The sequence below is a fragment of the Hordeum vulgare genome, chromosome 1H (assembly GCF_904849725.1).
Source record: "Hordeum vulgare subsp. vulgare chromosome 1H, MorexV3_pseudomolecules_assembly, whole genome shotgun sequence".
In the NCBI taxonomy this organism is placed as follows: Eukaryota; Viridiplantae; Streptophyta; class Magnoliopsida; order Poales; family Poaceae; genus Hordeum; species Hordeum vulgare.
This window is the reverse complement of record NC_058518.1, coordinates 515,719,232-515,737,028: the sequence shown is the minus strand read 5'-3', so window position 1 is coordinate 515,737,028 and position 17,797 is coordinate 515,719,232.

The window sequence follows — 17,797 nt, the reverse complement described above, 5'->3', positions numbered from 1 at the left end:
ACGTTCATGTTCACACTATTTGTCGCAATGTAGCTACAATATAGTGAAGTCGGCCCGTGGACTGGCCCAATTCCACCCCGACCCCTACATCCATCGTCATGTTAACCACCCATCTGCTGCTCTTTTTTATATATCAGCCAACATGCTACCTTGGCACCAACCTACACCTTGGGTCAACCTTAACCCTATCTATCTCCTAACACCAACATTCATTGGAGTCCCTTCCACCTAACTAAACCACCTTCATTTTATGCTTATATGCCTCCAGACCCTTTTACTCACCCGTTTTGTCGCCCTTTTCCATCTTATTCATGTACCTCGGATCACCATCCATTCACCCACATATTATGGCGAGTCGATGGGCCACCGCAAAAACCAACTTATACCATGGGCTAACCTTTACCCCGTCTATATCCCCACTTGCATTGCCCCATCCCCCTTCCCCTACACCGCTATATCATATCATGTCGCTGCTAAAAACATCGCCTTACTTCTGCCTATATCATCGCTGCATCGCCATTCTGACCAAACCCATGGCGTCAATGCCCCACAATTATATGGGATAAATCGTAGTCTTTTCAATAAGTAAGAGTGTCGAACCCAACGAGGAGCATAAGGAATCGATAAGAGGTTTTGAGCAAGGTATTATGTGCAAGTGTTGTAAGGTAGTTCTAACACATAGTTTGATAGTAAGATAATTCATAACAAATAACAAGTAACCAAAGTAGTAAGGTGCAACAAGGTGGCCCAATAATTTTTATTGCAAAGGATAATTCATAAGCACTTCTTATAGTGATTGAAACAATTTCAACGACACAAAGAAATATTGTTAGTTACTTTCACCATGATTCATTGACTCACATTCATTGCTTTGGTAAGTTGTCAAGTGGGTGGACTGGTGCTAAGGTGATGTTCTTACGTGAAAAAACAACCTACTTATGATTACCCCCTCTTGCAAGCATCCACAACTATAAGGGGAAAATTAAGATAAGTCTAACCATAGCATTAAATAAAAGGATCCAAATCATCCCCTTACGACATATCTCATAAACTGGGGTTTAGGCTTCTGTCGCTCCCGCAACCCATCATCTACTAACTAATCTCATAATGTATTCCCTTAGGCCCAAACATGATAATGTGTTGTGTAGTTGACATTCACATGGCACCACTAGCGGAAGAACACACAACACATTATCAAAACATCAAACAAAAACCAACTTCACATGATTATTTTTAACAAGACTTCTCCCATGTCCTTAAGAATAAACGGAACTACTCACAAATCATATTCATATTCATGATGAGAGGAGATAAATATATGAATAACAATCTGAACATATAATCTTTCATCAAATAAACCAACTGGCATCAACTACAAGATGTAATCAACACTACTAACAACCCACAAGTACCAATGTGAGGTTTGAGACAAAGATGGGATACGAGAGATGAACAAGAGCTTGGAGATGAGATGTGCTAGTGACGATGCTGATGGAGACGAGTCCTTCCACGATGAGAGGAGCGTTGGTATTTTTTTTATAGTTTCATGTTATTATATTATCATTAATTTTTTTTATTGTTTCATGCTATTATATTATCAATCTTGTATGCTTTATATGCCATTTGACATTATATTTTTAGAGAAATCTATTAACTTAGTGCCCAATGCTAGTTTTGTGTCTATTTCTTTGTTTCACAGAAAAACCATACCAAACAAAGTCCAAACACGATGAATTTTTGATATTTTCTGGAACAGAAGAGATCCTAGAGGCTTTGGGGAGAGGCCAAGAAACACATGAGGGAGCCACAAGCTCAAGGGGCGTCGTGTGAGCTTGTGCCCCCCAGGCTTCATTTGACTTAATTCCAACGCTATATATTCTCTAATATCCAGAATCCCCCGAAGCAAGACTCAAAACAATTTTATCGTTGTTGCAAATATCTATTCCTCTGTGATCCTATCTCGAGACCTTTTTCCAGAGTTCTACCGTGGTGGTGGTGGGGGGGGGGGGAATCCATCACGGATCGAACATCCATTCGCTCACATGGACATAACCAACCTATACCATGTGCCGACCTTAATCCCATTTATCTTCTCACCTACACTGCCTCATCCCACTCTTCACTCCACCGCTATATCATATCCGTCATCACTAAGGAGATCATGTTACGTCTTTCTATATCATCATCGCATCACCATTTTGACCATACCCTTGGCGATCCCTCTTACCATGACGGAAAGACAAGAAGAACTCGATTGTTTTTGGACCAACAGTTAGAGTGCATTGTACCAACCAAACAACATACACCCTCATCATATCAAATAAAAAGAAATAAAATAATATACTCTCACATGATGGCATGCACCTACGATGTGCATCCATTCCATTCACTCACATTAATTCGAAGTCATCCTTGATGTAAATTACATTCACCTCCCTCTTATTGTCTATATGTTACATATAAGCAAGGTTTAAATAAAATTTGAACAAACCGCCTTCCACCTAGCTTGGTGGCTGATTAGTGTTGTTTATATACCGCCATACCTTTACTCTTTTGTTCTGTTTCATCTTATTTGCCTCACATGTCCATTCATCCAGGGGCAGAGACAAGCCCGATGCACATCGGTCCATGGCCGGGGAATGATGGCCATGTGCCCGTACAAACTATTCATCTCCCTGTATCTATAGAGTAGTGAAGCCATATCGAGGCCCGGCCCATTTCTACCCTAGCCCTTGGATCTATCGTCATGTTACTCCGCCTTTTTATATATCAGCCGATGAGCTGCCTTAGCGTCAACCTACACCTTGGGCCAACCTTAACCATATATATCTCCTAATTGAAACCACCTGTTAGAGCATATTTCTCCATATGTGGTTTTGGTAATTGATGACAATCCCTATGGACTAATGGCTGCCTTAAGTTATATTTATAGGATTTGTCCATAGGCACTTCTTGAAGTCCATGTGTTGGGTTCAAGGAGTTTATATGATGACCAAGGTGGTATCCAAGGTATTATCCAAACAATGGTCATATAGACACAAAGTTGATCAAGATCGTCAGACAAAGAGTAAATCAAGATGATAAACACACAAAGCGTACAAGATGTACCGAGAGGGATCAAGTGATCCTATGGTATAGTAAGCATTGTCCATTACGTGTTTGTGTACTAACCCATGGTCTTCGTGAGAGTTCTTTGTGGGGTTAGGTGTGTTTCCATGGGCGTGCGTCAATAGGAAGATCTCATACAACCCATGGAGGATGACGTCAAGTGGTGATCGTCATCAAGATTGCGATGTGCAAGTTCAAGTGGACCAACACAAAGATCTCATGCTTGAAGCTTGCCGTCCATTATGATAGCAATGGGCTTGTAAAGATATGCTGAAGAGCGGCTCACCCATATTATGTATGGGGGAGCAATCAACTAGTCTTCATCAAGCCAACGCAATCAAGAAAGGTGGTCCATCTTGAGGAAGCCAAGATCATCGTCATCTAGCTCAAGAGGACGAGGTGCAAGGTATAGGTTTGCCCTTGATAGGTTTTCTGTTGTAGGATAGATTGTTGTACTATTAAGGGGGGCTCTCAAGTGAGTAGCTTGATCGTATCGTTCGTTGAGAGCTCAAACCAATTGCATCCTTGCATCATACTTCTTGGTTCTTGTTTGATGTTTCTCTTTGTGAGTTTTAGAGCTTATGGTCATCTTCATGACAAGCTTGAGTTCATAAAAAACGGAGTCCATATGCATCTTCTATGATGTTTTCGATGTTGGAGTTTTTGCCGGTTCTTCATTCATAGAGGTCTCACATCTCTATACAATTGCCTTTTTCATATCTGCATGTTCTTAAGATTGCAGATAGCTCGTGTCATCCTGAATCCAACAAGCTTGGGATTGCTCGATTCGGAGCTCGTATGCGAAAGTTATGGTTGTTTCAGTGGCGAGCGGTAGTACCGCTTTCAGAGCGGTAATACCGCTCTCTGAGCTGCAGTAGCTTTTTTACTACCGCTCCGTCAGACTTTTTGCGCATCTTTCCCCAGCGGTGGTAGGCCCGATAGTAAGTTTTTACTGCTGTGGTTGGTGTGCCTACCAAGCTCCCTGCCAAACGGTAGTACCGCTAGGGGCAGCGGTAGTACCGCTCCTCGCCAGCGGTAGTACCGCTCCTCGACATCGGTAGTACCGTTGTGCGCGGGCTGTAAGTGGGGGTAACGGTCTGATTTCTTCCCCAACTATATAAAGGGGGTCTTCTTCCCCCTTGGACTTATCCACCCATTGAACTCGTGTTCTTCCCCCATTGTTGACGTTCAACGAGCTTGCTAACTCTCAATCCCTCCAATGATTCTTGCTAGTTCTTGAGGGAAAAGAGAGAGGAGATCTAGATCCACATCTCCACCAATCACTTTCTTCTCTATGTGAGGGGAACCCCTTGGATCTTGATCTTGGAGTTCTTTGTGAGCTCCTTGTTCTTCCTCTCATATTTCTCCATAGCTTTTGTTGTTGTGGGGGGATTTGAGTGTGAGAAACTTGACCACTTCGTGTGTTCTTGCCATTGCATGAGTTGCATCGGTTTGAGTTCTCCATGGTGATACGTGAAAGTTGAGAAGCTTATTACCCTTGGGTACTTGGTACCCCTAGAAGTTTGGTGGTGCCTTGGAGCTCAATCATTGTGGTGTAAAGCTCCGGACAAGCGTCACGGTCTCCAATTAAGTTGTGGAGATTGCCCCGAGCATTTGTGGTCACCTCGAAGCCATATGCCATTGTGGTGAAGCTTCGTGGTGTTGTTGAGAGCCTCCAATTAAGTTGTGGAGATTGCCCCAACCTTTGTACGGGTTCGGTGACCGCCCTCAAGGGTCCCTTAGTGGAATCATGGCATCTTGCATTGTGCGAGGGCGTGAGGAGATTACGGTGGCCTTAGTGGCATCTTGAGGAGCATTGTGTTTCCACACCGATTCAACGGAGATTAGCATCCGCAAGGTTGTGAACTTCGGAATACATCATCGCCTCCAAGTGCCTCGGTTATCTCTTACCCGAACCCTTTACTTATGCACTTTACTTTGTGTTGGCCTTATTGTTTCTTGTCATATATCTTGCTATCACTTAGTTGTTTAGCATAAGTTGTTGGTGCCCATAGGTGAGCCCAGTTGTTTTAGGTTTTGTGCTTGACAAATTAAACGTTAGTTTTATTCCGCATTTGTTCAAGCCTAAACCGTAATTATTTTATAGCGCCTATTCACCCCCCTCTAGGCGACATCTGCGTCCTTTCACCACCTTCCCACATCATTGCATCCTACCTGTTACCGATATGAACATCACCTTGATTCCCATGTTTCTCTACAAGCTATGGCGGATATATCTATGGTATCCTCCCACAACATTTATTCGAGCCCCTTCCTCCTTTGTCTAGACCACCCACAGTTAGCGGTAACATATCATCATTTCGACCCTTGATTATCCCTAGTTGCATTGTAGATGGAGAAGAAGCTCCCGATTATTTCCTTGGGAAAGAAAACAATCATACACACTATAGCCAATCACACGACATATAACCTCATTTTTTTCGAAACGGAGGCATAAGATTTGCCTCATCAATTAAATAAGGGGGCGAAAGAGTTAAGGGTTTTACAACACATGCACACGTTCGGCCTCACAATTACTCGTCCAAGAAAATTTTCCCTACATTTTTCGCACCCGCGGACATCCACAACTTGGCCTCCTCAATGAGGAAAGTAGGGTAGTCGGTGGCAAGCTCTTGTGGCAGAACACCCTTGCATTCCTTCCGTTCCAAATGGTCCACGAAACAAGCATGGTGAGGGAGGCCATCGCCTGCCAATTGGGGTTGCGATTGTCGGTTCTCCTATCCCACCAGTCATAGACTGTCTCGTCCAAGCGCCATACGAAGGTGTCCATGTGAGCAAGCCCTAGCTTTTCAATGATAGACTTCCAAAGCGTGATCGTGTATCGACACTTGAAGAATAGGTGGGTGCCCGTCTCTTGCTCCGTATTGCAAAGCTTGCACACGCCACAGTTTTGCCACCCACGGAGCTCCAGACGATCGGCGGTCCAAATTTGATCTTGCAACGTGAGCCATGCGAAAAATTTCACCTTTGGAGGTGCCCAGGCCCTCCACACCATGCAATTCAAGGGGTAGAGCGTCATTCCAAGGAATTGGGCCATCTAAGCAGTGGCCGCCGTGTAGATTCCATCGTTCGCATGCTTCGAAATGATGACATCTTCAGTTGTTTGCATGCTTCGAAATTATGATGGTCGTTGAGGCGTAGAAAAAGTCGATGTCATCCTTGATGCATGGGTTTTCAAGGTCAATCCATAGTCTATGCAGTTCGTTACCATATCCACCGTAGTCTCAGGGCACATACAACATATAACCTCATCGTGGTCAAACAAAAAGAAAGAAAGAGTATGCTCTTATATAACGGCATCCACCCATGAGAATATTTATTTATTGCTGAAATCCTTGCCGACTAATTCAATATTAGCACTCTTTGTTTCATTGGCCGTGTTAATGATAGCTTAATTAATTAGCACAATTGGGCCCTAGTTGCTTACTCTGGGGTATCTCCTTTTGCTATTCATGGTTGAGTACGCATGCAGTTGACCTATATTACATAAACATAAATTATTTGATGCATACTAGTCTGGTGCAACGCCAGAGCAAATATCAACAAAAACACGACAATGCATTGCTCCTGGCTGAAATGACTTAAATCAATTCCAGCAGCAGAGACAGAGACACATGAGAATCGATTGAGCCGTCATCATATTGACAGAGACACCAATGATACTTTTTAATAACTATTATACTTTTAGTGAACAACTTGTTACCAGTAAACGACTCTTCCGACTGTAGCCACTGATATCAACGCGCACGTTAAATTGTTTTACTAATCAACATCACTGTCATATGTCATCTTTTATCTGATATATATATGTTACCTAAGGTGCATGATGTAGATGCATGGCTCCTTTATTCCTTCCTCTCGGTATAGTATAAACGAATAAAACAAAAGTAAACCATGAGCTAGCAGATAAATTCTTTCCTAATCTCAGGATACAAAAGTAACAGAACGTCATTAGACAGGCATCATCTAGCGCCAAGTCATGCGCCCACCCATCAAGTTGCACTGTTTGAGAATGTATATGTTACTCCATCCAAGGCACCTAATCATCATCTTGTTGGCCAAAATAACATGCCTATATGTCACAACTGCTGAAGTGACAAGAGATATTTCTTTTATATTTAAATAGAGTATGATTAGTTGGGAATGAGCCGAACTATCTATAGGCCCTGTTTGGATACTCTAGCTTAGCTAGTGGTTAGAGTTAGTTTCTAGCTCATGACTAATCCTAAACTAACTCTAGCCAAATATGTGTTTGGATGAAAGGGTTAGATTGACAATAGATGCAATTTATGGAAAGAGAAAAGTGATTTTTTAATGGCTTCCATAAGAACTAGCTTCAATTAGCATCTCTTGGCTGGTGGGAGAGAGAGAGAAAATTATTTTTTAACGAACCCCATGAGAACTAGCTCCAATTAGCACCTCTTGGGTGGGATAGTTTTTTTGGATGAGTTAGATGCAACTAGCTCCAATCTAACCCTTATGTTTGGATACTTTAAGGCTAGTTGAACCTAAACTAGCTCAAACTAACTCTAGCCCATGGATCCAAACAAGGCCATAGTGTATGGTCGAATTTGGCAGCTAGTTAGTTTTCCGTATAGGGTGGGAGCATGGGCTTAGTCACTACATGTGCATTAAGCTAAGAATAAATTGCGGGTTGGTGCATGTTTATGTGAAAGAAGTCGTAATATATATACTAGTTTAAATTTTTTTTAAATCACTTTTTAAAAGATGGTTCACAAACTCTCCAGACTCACATATCTGAATTACAACTTCTCCACACTACAGTAAAGCTGATAACATCTATTGAAAACTCATATGTGGAAAATAATTATGAAATTTTTTATAAGTGTATTTAATTTATATTACTCATATCAGAATGTATGTAGAACATGGACCGGAACATTGGATGCACAAAGAAGAGTGTCGCTTAACCAAAGCATACATTGATCAGATCTTTGGATCCATGGCGGTCGCCATGGCAGATATGAGGAGGGAACCGCCCACCAAATGGAGTTTTTTTAAGAAGGAGGAAACTAGCCCCCGATCTCTGCATCAATCGATGCATGCAGCTATATTATTTAAATATTTTGTCCACGTCGTGATTGTGAAAATATCATGATTTGTAAGAACCACCAGCAAGTCAAGAAACACAATTGATTAGAAGGGGTTTCATGCACGGAGCGCTATATATATGTGCATCATTGGACAAAGCACAACTAAATTGACACAATGGAGCAAGAAGAAGATAATACATGCGCCAACCGTTTAACTACGTGTATACTAGACCATCGAAGGCGCCTAATCATCGCATTGTTGGTCAAAATAACATGCATTTCTTTTTTATAGAAACAATAGCATGCATGCCAAACAAGTGTCTAATCGAATGATTAAAATAGAGTATGATTAGTTAGGAATGAGCCAAACTAGCTAGTACATGGTCGAATTTGGTAGCTGTTAATTTTCCATACAGGGTGAGAGCAGGCACGTACGGGCTTTGGCATTTTATATGCATGTAAATTGAGAAGATATATTTTTTTAAACTGGCGTGCGATTTAACAGGAATATGCCAAACTAGTGTCTGATCGAGTTTGGTAGCTAGTTAATTTTCCAAACAAGGTGAGGACATACTCTCTTGGCACCATATGTATATATATATATATATATATATATATAATTTTATTTTGCGGGATGGCATCATATGTAGATTGGTTAAGAAGATCTTGTGGGTTGGTGCGTGTTTATGGGAAGGAACTCACAATATGTGCTAGCTTAATTATTTGCATTATTTTATCTTTTCAACAATGTTGTTTTACAATAACATTTCTGAATTCGAACAAATTAAATTATCCAGCTCACATTTCCGAATGGAAATTCCATCTTGACGCGGCGGCGGAGGGCGGCCGTGCACGTACGAGTGGGCGTACCAGATTCTCGGCACATCCATCAATTCGCAACACAAATTGTCTTGCAAAAAGGGAGACGCGTGATGTAGAGTTCAAAGTACACCATGCTTGCTACTAGCTTTTTTGCAAAACAAAAAAGCAAAAAAGAACATGCCTGTACACAGCTTGCAGCATGTTATTCACTTAATTGGGAATATGCATCCATCCTGTCCTCCTCCAACATTTCAATTCATCCATCACGCGGCTTTCAACAATTTATTCGGATTCCATAGGTGCATCACACCCTGCCTATCAATCTATCTAGCTAGAGGCCACTGGGCAGACCCACGGTGAAAACGACCCAAATAATCCTTTCTATATATGTGGCATAAAAAAAACACATATATGTATAGCTAGATAGTACTCCGTATATATTTTTGGTAAAGGAATGAGGCGTGCAACATGCAATGAACAAGCGGAACATGTTTTTCAAGTTGTACATCTAGATCATGTGTGAGCAAATTAAGGCCAGTAGATATAGATGGGACTGCTCCAGCTGATTAATTTTAGTTTTTTGTGTGTGTGTGTGTGCGCGTATGAATCAACGACATGTTCATGCATGCACTGCTCCTGCACGGAGTACAACTGTAGCGCAATTTTGAGCACAATATAAAGAAAACAAAAATGCAGTACGAGCGAGTTGGATTCTATTTGTTGGCAAGGGATCTCAATGAGAGAGGTGAGTGAGTGAGTGAGTGGGAATCTTTGTGTGGTGGCCCTGGTGGGCACTCACACCTCCAAACTCTAGTGCCACCTTCTTCACTCCAATTTTATTCTCTCTCTCTCTCTCTCTCTCTCTCTCTCTACACACACACAGACACAAAAAAAGGTAGGTAACAACAAGCTAGTAGCTAGGTAGCAACAAGAGGCCATGGCCGGGTCTCCCTATCAACTTGTCAAATTGTGAGTGTGATGTGCAGTGCATGGCCTTTTCACACATGCCAACTGCTGACGCTGGCTACCTAGCTGCAACTTTTGCTTGCACCAATAATCGACACCATGGGTCCCACGTGTCATATTGCTTATATATATAAAAGCCTCCTTTTTTGCTTACTTTTTAATCTTGTTGGTAAAACACACTAAAGTCTCCTTTACTTACTGGCAGCTTGCATCAGGCATCTGCCGCTGGCTTTGGTTGACAGCTTAGTTAGGTTAGTCCATGGGGGCTTTGGTTGATTAGCTACTAGATCAGCTTGGGATAATTATATTAGCTGTTTCATCTCAGTGTGCGTGCCTAGCTAGATGCACCATGCATGCATCGAAGCTCATAACACAAAGTCATCGCTAGCTATTGGCTAGAAGCTGCTTCATTTCATTTTACTAGTTTCCAATATCCACATACTCCCTCTGTTCTTACATACAAGTCTTTTTAAAGATTTTACTAGAACAAAATAAGTGAATCGACAATCTAAAATATGTCTATACACGTCCGTATGTTACTCCGTTTAGGAACAAAGATGGTGTGTGCTAATGTGCATGCCATGCCGTAAAGAAAAGAAAAGAAAGGAAAAGAAAAGAAAAGAAAGTGTTGAAGAAAGGGAAGATGCACCGGGTTGGTTTTCTACTAGTGGAGAGCCAACATCTTTTGTAGAGGCACCCATTATGTCTTGTGCATATACACCTTTTTAGAGGCAAACCATGCATGGACAACCCTTGTTTCTTAACCGGCAAGCCTATTCTTTCTTTTGGTCAATTGCAACAACATCATTGGCCGGCCACTGGCTGTCTAATTAACCAATTTCCTATATATGGTAACCACCTATTTTATTCCTTTGGAGGACCTCCAGTAGTGTGATCAAATCACATTGGTCATTGATTCCATGCACTACCAACACCACTTCCATTGCTACTCTTTTTCTTTTCATCAACTAATTAACTAGTTCACAGACAAGCTACACGTTCCCTTTGTATGTATCATAAAGAAGGTGATGTTTTCAGCATGTCTTCGGTCAAGCTTTTAATTTTCTTTTGCGAAATTAAAATTTCATTCGTCAGCCAGGAGCGTTACAGTCTAGTTTACATGCATAGGGTTAAGATAAGTTTTTAAATTTATGACTGTGAATATCATGTTAATAATTAATCCAGAGCGGGAATTTGAAAAATATAGGCCTGAAGTGCAAATCATATACGCTTTTGAAAATCTACATTTTTTATAATAAAAAAAAGGTACAATGAGTAATATGTACATCATTACAGGATAATAATTGGTATCATTTAAATTATCACTGTCCGGTGGCTTGTCAATTCTGTATCAAATAATCAGCATACATATAGGTGAAATTTTGAAAAATGTGTGGCTTATATTTTGGTACAGGGTGTATGTAGTATTGGTGTGCATGGCTCTACGTGTCTATGTTTTGATGTGCTATATATCGAGCTTTAGGGGTTTTGGTATCTTTATACTCCCTCCGTTTCTAAATATAAGTCTTTTAAGAAATTTCATTAAAAGACTACATACATATGTATATAGACATGCTTTAGAAGGTAGATTCATCCATTTTATTTCATATGTAGTCCCTTAATCAAATCTCTAAAAAAGACTTATATTTAGGAACGGAGGAAGTATTATATTATGGTGGAAGTATACATGCATGTCAACCTTGTTCTTCAGATCGATGCATGACGGTCTAGCTAGCTAGCTAGCTAGTAGGAGGAGTATAAAATACAAGAAGCCAAACTAGCTGCGTAGCTACTGAAATGAAAAAAAAAAAATTAAGGAGCTAGCTAGGTGGATGTACTCTACGTGCTAGTACGTCGTAGAATCAAAATTCAGCCAGAAATTAAATGAATTTCTTTAGTAAGTTTGAGCCAGATGGGCTGGTCATCACGGGCTTTGTTGGATGGAGATCGAGTGGTCAGGATTAATCCGCAAGCTGTTGGTTGGACGATGTTATTTTATTTGGGGTTTGACTGGGTTATTTTATTTAAGCCCAATGGTTTAAGTAGCTACTTCCCCCTTTTTAAATATAAGTCCTTTTTAATTTTTTTTATTAAAGTACTACTGTACATATGAAAGAAAATAAGTAAATCTATACTTTAATGTGTGTTTATATAAGTACATCCGTATGTGCTTTTTAGTGTAAATTTTAAAAAGACTTATATTTAGAAATGGAGGTATTGCATATTGACGCGTGCGTTGCGTTGACCTTGAATATTTTATGAATATATATGTGGAATATATATAGTTGAGGTGCAGCTAGGCACAGATAGAGACGATAGACCACACACACACACGTGCAGTGCGTGTGCGTGTGCGTGTAGCCAAGTTGGAGAGTGCCGCCGCTTATACGCACGCACCGTACGTCTCCACTACTTTCATTTCATTTCTAGGGCAGGCATCTCCACACAACCAGCTTCTTCAATTCCCATCGCTTTCTTTAATTAGTTTGTTTCTCCATCCTCTCTTTACAGTCTGTGATCGATCGACACATGCACGCATGGAGCTGCATGCCTAGCTAGCTATATATGCTCAAGACACCAGCTTCCATTCATTTTTTACGTGTGAGACCCGTGGCTTCTCAAAAAATATCAAATTCAAAACACATTTGATTCAATTCCACTTGATCTCTAATATTTAGGGCAAAAATTAGGCGACCATCTCCACACACACCATACCTAGTGGGGATGCGGCAACACGGGCCTCGGTGCCTACAATAACCGCCTCGGCGGCTGCACTCTAGGGTGGTCATGCTTCCGCGGCGACGGCATTGCGGGCCTCGATGGGGGAGTGCGGGCCATGCTTCTGTGACGACGACGACGATGGGGCTAGGACGGCACGGGTGCGGCCCCAAATCTGCCAGAAGGGTCTAAAGAACACGATGATGGTTTCGAAAACATGTTTCGTGAGGCGAAATGGAGGATGACTAGAGAGATCTAGAAGGCGCTCAAGAGGGGGGGGGGGGGGGAGGGGGAGGGGAGGCAGTTGCTGCCTTTTATAGGCCGCCATGACCGCTGAAGAGTGAATCCTCACCATGATGACTTATGACCTAGCTAAAGGCCTAGGCGTGTAAAGATTACATACCATGAAGCGGCCTCGCAAGAGGCCACCTTACAATTGAAGTCAAGCCTCAAGTCGGGCATATTTCTGCCCGATGATCTTCCAGTTGATCCCAGGTTGGCCAACAGTCAATCGCCTATCGGAGGCATCCCCGGCGATCTCCACAATGCATAAAAAATAGGAGTTACCCAGCAACAATATTGCTAGTTAACTATAAAACATTAATTCTTTGTTATGGCTAAAATCAGTTGATCGTTCATGGGCTATTGTTACCAACATTAATGTTAATTCATCATGGATCCCCTCCTAGCGCACTCTATATAAGCCAGGAGAGGAGCACCATGCTGAGGGTTGAATATCATTGTAAGCCTTACATGCAAGAGTGGAAACACCACACATGAGTAGTGTATTATTTCCAGAGCAGGGAAGGAGGTGGGTCACTGCATCCACGCCGCGCGCCCGAGCTGCACAAGCAAAGGAGAGGGTGTGTCAATGCATCCAAGACGTCGCCGGGCCGCACAAGCATAGGAGGGGGCGGGTCACTGCTCCCACGTCGGCGCCATTGAATCCAACAACCCCCGCATCGCCCGACCTGAGCGATGGGAAGAAGATGGCCCCGTCGTCGACAACGCTACACGGGTTATACCAGACGACAACAAGGGAAGGAGGGCTAGGGTAGGGGTGGGTCGCCAAAGTGCTAGGATTTGATTGTCAGGTTGTCGCGGGTAGCGACACGATAAAAAAAAAGGAGGGGGTGGTGGGGCTAAATTGTTAAAAACAGATAAATTGGTAAAAAAAAAGAGGGGCTAAAATAAACAAAAACCAGTTGGATAAGATGGATTATCGTAATCCACCGCCGCAATACCAAACGCAGCGTAAATTGTTGACCACAAACATGCAGCACAATTAAGGTGTTCTATCTAAGTATTCCATCTCCCGCGCCCTGGAGAATATAAGACGTACGTGTTACACAGCTGGTTAAGTGCATGCATATGGTTTGCCGGCAGAGGCAGGGCATCCATCAATCAATTGATTCCTCACTTGTTGGATTGCTAGTAGTACGTACGTATGTGGTTATGAACTTGGCCGGGTCAATCATGCATATATGTGATGTGCATACGATGGGCCCTTGTGTCGTGCCATCTTTCTTCTTCTTCTTCTTCTTAATTAGTATTGGATGGATGCGAGATCATTCATATGTAACTCACTCTCACGCTTACGTCCTTAGTTTTGTCTCGCACAGCACATAGCTTTCATCTCTCATAGATGATTGTTTTACTCGGTCACCTGACGTGATCGTGTGATCCAAAGGTGAAGCTGGCGATGAAGGAGAGGAGAGAAGACCATCCAACAACAATGTGACAACAAACAAATGGCGATGGAGATGGCCGATAATGATTGATCATTCATCATTCATTATTGGTTCGGGCGCTCGCGGCAGATACTAGTACTCCAGCAAAATTAGACAACCTTTGCTGCTTGCCCCACCTAAATGGAGCAAGCTAAGAGCAGTTCCAACGCCGATCTATTTCGTTCGCGCGTGTCCGTTTGAATCATGGCGAACAGAAAAATCGACCCAATGCGTCGACTTAAACGGACGTGCGTTCGTTTTTCGTCCGTACGAGACCCATTCTGGACGCAAATTTAGGTGTTATTTGCGTCGTCGTGGACACAAAGCCGACACGCGTTTCGCCTATGTGCTTCTTTTCTGGTCCGCTAGTCGGCGTCACAGTCTCTCCTTCTTATCCCCTCCCCTCCTCCCCCCCCCCCTCATCCGTCACCCGCAAGCACACAAACCCTAGGCCGGCGTCTCCATTTTTCACCGGCCACCCTAGCTCTCCAGTAGCAAAATCCACCGGCGGGGTGCCTCCTTCGCCCCGATGCCGGAGGCCTAATGGTGAATCTACGGTGGCGGTGAGATTTGACGAAATTTTATGCATCTTACAGGCGGGATTTGCTGAATTCGGCCGTTGGCCAACGGACTGCGCTTGCCATCGACTGACCGGATGCCGGTCCATTAGGTTTGGGCAATCCGTCGGTGCCACATGCAGGCATTAAATCCGCTTCTAGCCGCTTGGGTCTGACCCGTTGCAGGTTGGCCCGCTCATAGCTCGCATCGCATGCAACTGCGGTTGTGCGCACATGTCTGGTTACGCACAAGTGCATCTCCGTGTTTTTTTATATTTTTTTTATTATGTACACGGCAGCTAGTTTTTGTGTCGGATGGAGTATATTATTAATTTGAACATACGTAATAATAATCAAACAAACGGCTGACATTGCTTATATATGTTTTCTTCCTCCCCTCCCGTGCCGGCCGGCCTAGGGAGTAGGTATACAATATGCATGCATGTATGTATGTATATAATCCTTTCGTTCTTAAATATAAGTCTTTTAAAAGATTTCAATAGAAGACTACGTACGGATGTGTATAGTTATAGTTTAGAGTATAGATTCATCCATTTTACTTCGAATATAGATTTCTAGTGAAATCTCTTAAAAGACTTATATTTAGTAACGGAGGGAGTATATGTTTGTTGTGCTACCGATACCAATAGCTTTAGGTGGCCAGGCCGGGTATCTTTTTCATTATTATGCTAGAAAAATATGTCAACCTTTGTTCCTCCGATCGATGCACCACAGGCTATCGCTAGTCTACGAACAAGGAATGCTTGCCTCCCATACATACATACATACATACATACATACATACTTCTTTCCTTTTTTATTTACTCAGCATATTAGGTTTGTATAAAGTCAAATCTTAAATACTTTCAACAAATTTGTAGAAACATACATTAACATTAACACCCTCAAATCAATATCTATTGCATATATTTTCATTTCATATAAATTGGTTACTGTGAATATTCGCATTGTTATGTACACTTCAATCGCGGAGTAAATTAAAACGGAGAAACTACATACATACATATATACAAGAAGCCAAACTAAGCGTCAAAAACAGAAGATGAGCTAAACTAGCTAATGTGAAAACGGAGGGATTACGACAAGGAGCTCTAGCTGGATGGGCGTGCGTAGGATCTGATTTTTGTTGGATGGAGATCCGATGGTCAGGATTAATCTCCGGAGCTGCCTCGGGCATGTAGCTAGCTAGGGGGGGCTATAACTATAATACGCACGTGATACATCTGCGCGTACATACATATATATATATACTGTAGTTTGTTGGACGTTGGGGCCGTTATTTCTTGTTCTTATATATACGACGTTTGTTGAACTTTTTTTGGCTGCAAGTATATATATCTAACTAAGGTAGTGACGTGCATACGCGTTGACGACAGAGAAGAAAAAAAGAGATTGACGGCTTCCTCAAGTTAGGGCCGCATTTGGAAGCTAGCATAAGAGCGTTTACATAGCTACTTCCTCCTCCTCCGTAAGGCCTCGTTTGGTTAAGGATAATTGGAGAGGTTTTGAAAGGAAAATCCCCGGGAGGGCCAGAAACCCCACAGATCCCCGGGCGCCCATTTGGTAGGAGGGGTTTGCTTAGCCCAATCCCCTTCGTCCCCCTTCAATCCCTTCCTATCCATGTGTTTCAAAACCCTCTTCGGAAGACTAGTGGAAACAAAACCTCGGAGATTTGAAAGGATTGGGTGGAACAAAGGGATTCATCCAATCCCTAAAATCCCTCCCTCTCAAAATCTCCCCAATCCCCCTTAACCAAACGAGGCCTAAAGAAACTCAAGCAGCAACTCAGCCATGTTTGTTCGATGTAAAAATATTCGTGTTAGGCTGTTTGGTTATATATATATACGGAAATTGCTTTTGGCTCCCGAGCTTCATGGAGCCCTTTAAATTTGAAACTCAAATTTCATGAAAACTCATATTTTTACATTTCAAAAAATTCTGAAAAAAATACAGGGATAAGTGAAGGCGTAACACACGTGTGTGTAAATTTTTTTTAAAAAATATATTAAAATAAGGGCTGTGCAAAAAAGACAAATCTGAGGCTTTTTTACACATGACACTATTCATCATTTCAGGTCATAAATTTGTCTTTTTTGTGCAGATCGTCTTTTAAGGTATTTCATCCTAAATTTTTGCACACATACGCATAACATCCTTCTTTACTTCCATATTTTTTTCAGATTTTTTTGAAACCGAAAAGTTTGAATTATACAAAAATTTCGGCCTCCATGGAGGCCGAGCTCCAAATGTCCGCACTCTATATATATAGTAAATAAACGTTTAAATCCAGAGTTTATAACGAGCCATGCCCGAGCGAAGCTATATATCAAGCCCACCTGAGTGCCTTTGACGAGGCATGCGTGTACCTAGCTAGCACCTATACTCTTCTAACCATTCATCTTTCAACACAATCGTGCTTCGGTTGCAATAAGATGTACACGAAAAATATGCAGCAAGATGTTCTGATTTCATTCAGGCGATCGGATCATAGTGTTGTTCATTCTATACGCTGAATTTCGTATTCATACTTGAAGCATTTTGATACGGCCCACCGTTTGAATTTTTCTTGAAGGAGTAGTTTCACCTCGCTATTAGACATGACTTTTGTATTATGCGCGTCTTCATCGGACGCACGGGGATGACCCACGGCAGCGGGTGCAATCTTTGCGGTTGGCCATCCATGGCGCCCCTGGTTAACACGGGCACACACACGTGGAAAGAAGAAAGAGGGATCGAGGGAAGCGCATGGGGCCTTGGGAGGCCGGCGCTGGTGTTGGTTGGTCCGGTGACGGGGAGGAGC